This window comes from Durio zibethinus, chromosome 1 (assembly GCF_047325235.1).
Source record: "Durio zibethinus cultivar Kanyao isolate XHJ-2024 chromosome 1, ASM4732523v1, whole genome shotgun sequence".
In the NCBI taxonomy this organism is placed as follows: Eukaryota; Viridiplantae; Streptophyta; class Magnoliopsida; order Malvales; family Malvaceae; genus Durio; species Durio zibethinus.
In genome coordinates this window covers 27,668,798-27,676,226 of record NC_143162.1, presented here as the reverse complement: position 1 = coordinate 27,676,226, position 7,429 = coordinate 27,668,798, and positions in this window count along the sequence as shown.

Sequence of the window (7,429 nt, the reverse complement as noted above, 5' to 3'; positions counted from 1 at the left end):
TAATCTTTCAAAATGTTATTTAAATTTCCTCTAATATCTAGGCAGGGTTTCCAAGATTTTTTTTTCATATAAATATTATTATATTTTATTCCAAAAATTTCCTTTTTCAAAATACATTTTGAAATTACAAAATTAGTTCAATTTATTTTTATTTAAGAACTTATAAAAATTTTTTATCAATCTTAATTATCCACAAACAAGTTGTTTTTAAGGGTGTACAACATTAAATAAATGCATACAATAACACAATAAAATAAAACAAAAAAAAAATATACCTAAATAGAGCTTCTTAGATTTAAACCCAATATGATCCAAAACAAGAAAAGAGCTCAATTTGGTGAATTTTGAATAGGCTTGGATTGACTAGGTAGGCTGTGTTTAGATGGGCAAAATAGGTCTAGTGAAACCAAGTTGGGTCGAGTTGGAATGGGTAATAGGTTGGGTCGACAAGTTTTTTTTTAACTATAAATATCAATTTTTTAAACTTCATTTCATTATTCTCTTTTAAAAAATTTCATTTTTTAAACAAATAGCCATCCCCCACAAACGCAGTTTTCGATAAAAACTTACTGTCACTGTACCTCGTAACCAACATCATCGCCGACTGGCCTCTTTCGCCACCAAAATTTCACCATGACCTCTACTCGACCTTTTTTTCCAGATCTAAGCTAAGATTTGTCTTAAAATGCTTCTAAACCAATAGATCTAAAGTTGAAACTAAACTTTCAAACCACCATAACTCTTCCTTCCACCATCCGATCTTTTTACCTTTTTAGTATGTTGTTCCTCTTTCTTCGATCTTCGTTCTCACTATCATAATGTTTAAGTTGGGAAAATCTATCCATTAGATACAAAAATCATGAAGTCATTACCAATCTTTTTCAACTAGGTATGATTGGTCACTTATGTGAGTCTGTCCTTTTTAACGTTATCCTAAGCCTAAGCTGAAGGTCCCTAAAAAGAATAAGTTCTAGTTTGCATCAACAGAACTTAGGTTCAAGAGTCAATTACGTGAAAGGAAAGTATTAGCACCCCTTTATACCCAAAATTGGTACTAAATTAACTATGTGTTATCTAAATTAAACCTTAATCAAAGATAGTTTTATCATGCAAATCAAACAATTCCAATCTCTTATTTATTTACACCACATGGTCATAAAAAAAATTCTATCAAAATCAAATCATGCAATTATACAATAAATATTAAATCATACCATGCAAAAATTATTATGCAAATATCTTATAAATCATACCAAATATCATGTAATAATATCATGCCTAAATCATGCTAAAATATTCATGCAAACATATTAATTATCATGCAATAATAATAATCATATAAAAGTATAATATTATGCAAATATATTATCATGTAGTAATATAAAATACCATACGAATATATTTATAACCATTCATGTAAATATATAATCATGAAATCAAATATATTCACACAAATATATTAGTAATCATGCAATTAAATATTGTCATGCAATTATGTACCAAATAAATGTAGAAACATGCAATTAAATATAATTCAAATATAATATTAATCATGCAATAACATAAAATATCTTATCATTCAATAAATATAAAATCATGCTATAATAATAAATAAATATATTAACAATCATATAATCACACAAATAAATAAATTAATAATCATGTAATTAAATATATAATCATGCAATTAATAATATAAAATATGCGATATAATATATAATCATACAAATAAAAATATATAAACCATGCAAATAAATATGCAATTACATATATAATCATGCAAATAATAATATATAAAACCATGCAAAATATGCAAATAATAATACATAAATCATACAATCATGTAAATAATAATATATAAATCATGCAAAATATGCAATTAAAATAATCATGCAAATAAACATATAATTAAATATATAATCATGCAAATAAATATATTAATAATTAAGCAATTAAATATATTACTAATCATGCAATCAACTTAAATATAATCATACAAATAAATATGTTAATCATGCAAACAAATATATTAGGCAAATAAATTATAATGCAAATATAATATTAGTAATGCAAATTCATTCAAAAATAAATACCATACAATAAATATAAAAATAAGAGTAAATAATTAAATATTATAAAAGTTATGCAAAAATCACAAAAAAAAGAAAGCTAACATTACCTTAATGGATCATGAGTTCCAATAATTTTTCACCTTTCAAAACTAATACTTCCCATTATGAATCTTAACCTTCCTTCCAAAAGACTCCAACCAAATCTTCATGCAAAATTTTTTTTGTTTGATTGCTTCTTCCTTGTTAATTCAAAACTTTGCCCAAATTTTCTTTCTTTTTAATGACCTATGTTTGATTTTAAAGTCAATTGTTGTCAGGCCCCTTTTTTATCTTAAATTCGGGATCCTTATACAATGATTAAATCCCTTTCGATTTGGAAGAAATTAATTCAACCAAATCTAAGATTTCTCTTTAAATTTTATTCTTTATATAGTCTTCCATTTTTCAATAGACTGAGCTCTAAGTCTTTCTAAAATTATTCAACCATTAAAGTTAAAATCTAAAATAGAATCTAAAAGTTGAATTGAACTGAAGATTTTTCCTACAAAATATCACATTTGCCTTTTCTTTTTTCTTTTTTTATTTTTACCCTTTTTTATTTTTTTACCAATTGACTTTGACTCTTTTGACTAAAAAAACAAAAATTAAACAAAAAATTAAAGTAAAAAAATTAAAATACAAATAAAATTTAGGGCTTAATTTTTTAGTTGAAATTTTACTTTTTCAATTAAAGCCCAACTGCACAATCAAAATTAAAATTTGAAACCCAATAAATTTTAAAAAATCTTCAGATAAAATAGAGTGTCTACATTCATCGGTCATGATCGTTTACAAGCTCAACGTGAAAGCTGTTGCCATCCTTTGTCACCATTGACAGTGGTGTTACCTTCCCTTTTTCTCTCATTTTCTCCCTTATTTTCTATTATTTATTACCAAACACTGAAACTTTCCCTTGTTTTTCCTTTTTTTAGGAAAGGAAACTTCTTTCCTTTTACTTTTCTTCTTTTTTTTTTTGGCTAATTTGGTTGCTCGGCATTGCTTCTCCCCAAATCCAAAGGATGTGTGATTTTTTATCGTTTTTTTATTTTTTTTCTTGATTTTGGCTATTGATGGCAATAAAGGTGTTGGGTTTTTGGGTTGTTCACAAGTGGTTTTCAAGTCTGGGTAATGGAAAGGTTGTTGTTAGTGTCATGGTAGGTGGTCATAAGTGATGTAGGGCTAGTTGCTTTTGGGTTTGTTGAATTGTGGTGGTGTTGGTGGTATGAGATTTGTGCGGTGACAGGAGTTGATTATGGAAGTTGTGATCTAAGATGGGATTGGATAGTTGTTTTCTATATGTGTTGTATGCTAACATGTTTTTAGGTTTTATTGATGTGAGTTTTGGGAGCCATGAAGGTTTGAGCATGGTTGAGTTTATGTGGTTTTTTTTCTTATGAATTTTTTGCTATGAATTGCTGTGTATTTTCTTTTTGGCCTAGAGGTCTTTTTTTCTACATGAATTCTTTTTTTTTTATATTGTGTATTGCTTTGATAAAATTTAGAACTATTGCTGCTGCTTGTGGCTCTTGCTAAATTGATTGCAGGGTAGTGGAGCTACTTTTCGTACAGTGGCTATCGACCACTCACATTTGTCCTTTTCCTTTTTTTATTTTTTTATTTTAAATTAATTTAATTAATTCTAAAAAATAAAATAAAAGAATTAGGCTTTAAATCTAAATTTGGACCTAAAATTGGAGTTTAGGTTTGAAAGTTTGATTTGAATTTCTATTGGGCCTTCAAGTCCAAATAATTAAAATTTGAATTAATTCTAATTAAATTGGGCTTTAACTTAAATATAATTGGATTTGGACTTTATCCCATGCAAAATTATCAAAAGTAATTAATTTGAAATAAGCTATAAATGAATTGATCCAATTATATCACTTACATTAGCCCAAATCAAATCATTTGAATCAAGCTCAACAATTAAAAAAAGCCAAATTGACCTAAAAATTGGGTGTTTACAATTGGTTTTTGATCATTGAACAATGACGAACAATAAAAAAAAGGCGATGACATGTTTGTCTCTTTGGTTTAGATCCATGACTTTAAGGAGGCTTTTTATAACATCTAAATCGAAAAAGTGAAAAAATATATAAAAGTGAACAAGTTGCTAAAATTTAAACTAGAATAGGTGCTATAACAATCGTGAACAATGGTGTAAGCAATTGAAAATGGTTGCAACCAATAAAAACTTTGTTGTTAGAGAAAGAATGAAAAGGTTAAAGAGAAAGAGAATAATGAAAATGTTAAATGAAAGAGTAAAAGAAATAAAAATGATAAAACAAAAAAAAGTAAGTCCAAGAACATTTTTCTATCTAACACATAAAAGAAATAGAAATGATAAAAAGAAAAAAAAACAAGTCAAAGTACATTTTTCTATCTAAACACATTAGCCATCCATCACATTTATTTCTCTTCATCAACTATTTTCAACTCCGTACTCTTCCATCACATCATTTTTCTTTATTATCTACTTTTTAAAAGGAAAATAGTAGATTTAGTTATAAAAAAAATGAAAAACTAAAAAATGACATGTGGACCGTGGAATATTCCTTAAAAATCTAAAATGTTAATTGTAGGGATATTATTTTTAATACAAATTTTATTATAGTTATTTATAAATATATAGTATTTTGTTAAATTAGAATATTAAATAATAATTTAATTAATATAAGACATATATAATTAAATAATTAGTAAAATATATTTTTTATATGGATCTATAACTAAATATTTTAAATCTGTTTTTAATTTTTATGATTTAAAAAAAATTTTCGACTCGATTTTAAATTAAAAAGTGATTCATTATTTTGTCTTAAAAATATGAAAGAAACTTAAAGTGCCACGTAAATAGTCTCCACTTGCTAAAAAAGTCAAAACCTAAAACTTATATTTTATGGATATTATTTTTATTATAAAATATATCTTAATTATTTATAAATATATAATATTTTTATTAAATTATGATATTAAGTAATAATTTTATTAATATAATATAAATATATAAATATAAAATGAAATTAATAATAAAATATATATTTATATATTCTTATGACAAAACACTCTAAATCACGACACACTTTAAAAAAAAAAATTAACCCAATCTTAAACTAAAAAAATCTTTACTCTTTTGTTTATTAAAAAATAAAAGATAAAAACTTAGATTGTAGGACATAGTGTCCCATTGTTTCAAAAATCAAAATCTAAAACTTTTATTATTTGGATATTATTTTTTTAATAAATTATACCTTAATTATCTATAAATATAAAGTATTCTATTAAATTATAATATTAAATAAATAAATAATAAAACATATTTTTTTATATATACCCAAAACAAAATAAGCTAAACCTACCTTCGACCTGCTTGAATTTCAACTGAAATTCTTTGCCCTATCTCAAATTTAAAAAATATATATATTTAATTAGGATGAATTGAAACCATCATATATAAGCCTTTTTTGTCATGTTTAACTCTATTATTTAAAAAAAAATTATTTAATAAAAAATAAAAAACCAAAAAATGAAAGAAAATGAAGAAGGGAAAAGTGAAATGCCACATAAACATGCTAGTTTTGCTCCAAAATCTATAAGTTTAACTGCATGGGTTTATTAAATATTAATAAAAATAAAAAATTGTGGAAATGAAAAAAAACAGAAAAAAGGAAAGAGGCATAAAATTACATGTGTACACTCCAATACAGCAGCATTTATATAATTAACTTTAATTATGATTATTATTTTTTAATATAAATAACATTTTAATTATGTATAAATATAATATTTTATTAAATTAATGTGTTAAATAATACATTTATTAATATCATACATATATAAAAATATAAAATTTCATAAATAATAAAAAATATATTTTTTTTTATATATACCATAAGGAGGAGCATTTTAAATTCATCTTCAATCCAATCATGATCATGAAAAAGAAAAAATCACTCCATTCCCAATCTGATCTCGATTTGAATAAAATTGCTCCTATTATATTAGGTTAACACAAAAAGATCATTTGTAAAATCAAAATATGAAAAGATTTATATAAAAAATTAAAAAATAAAAATAAAAAACCTATAAAATAAAAATATATTTTTAATCAATAAGACCAAATAGGTCTCACATGATTTTTTTTAAAATAGATAATTCATTAAATATGTAGAAAAAATTTATTAAATATATAGAGAAAAAATGAAAATAAAATATAATAAAATAAGAAAAGAAAAGAAAAAAGAGTAAAAATAAAGAGAGAGAGAGAGAGAGAGAGAGAGAGAGAGAGAGAGAGAGAGAAAGAGATGGATTGTACCGGTGGATGGATATACGAAAAATAAAAAGAAAATGAAAAAATAGAAAGAAAGCAAAAACAAACATGAGAAACACTTTTGGTATCAAGTGAGTTCTAACAAAATTAAATTCTAAAAAGGAAAACAAAAAAAAAAGGGCAAAACAGAAAAAGTAAAAAAAAAAAAAATTGATATAAGTGGATTCCACCAAAAAAATAAAAATCTTTAAAAAAATGTGCTGATTTTTTGGTAATTTTTAGGAAAAGTAATAAAAAATTTAAGAAATTAAAAACCAAAAATGAAAAAAATTAAATATTTATAAAATTTCAAATAAAATATTTAAATTTTTTTAAAAATTTTGAAAAAAAATTAAATAAATGTAAAAATTTTTGAAAAAAATAAAAAAAAAAGAAAAGGGAGAAATTGCCACGTTGTATCATGAGGATAGAGCACTATGTTACATTTGCAAAATTAAAAGAATAGATTTTTTTTATAATTGTTTTTACAATTTTTTACAATCTTTAGAAAGAAAGAATAAAAGGAAAGGCAAAATAGAAAGTTTGACATAACGGGTCTCACATATAAAAATATAATATTTATAAATATATATTTTTTTTATAATTTTTTCAAAAATTTATTAATTTTTAAAAGAAAAAAAGTAAAAAAGAAAAAGAAAGAAAAACTAAAAAAATAAATGGCCCAACGGGATGGAGACATGGGGCATAATGGAGTAAAAGTATGGCAGCTGTAAATCCACTCTTAAAAGCCAAAAGTCAAACAAAAAAAAGAACAGAAAAAAAGCACAGACAAAAAACAAAAAAAAAAAAAAAAAAAAAAAAGAACCAACGGAGCGTTGATAATAGTAAGGACTAGATTTCTGCCCTAGCTTGGTCATGGGCTTTATTTTATATATTTATATAATTTTTTGTTAAATTAATCTTAATACAAAAAATTATTGTAAATTTGTTTTAAAAAGTTTTCACTTCTCTTTTCAGTGCAAACTAATTACAAGTGTAATTGTAACAA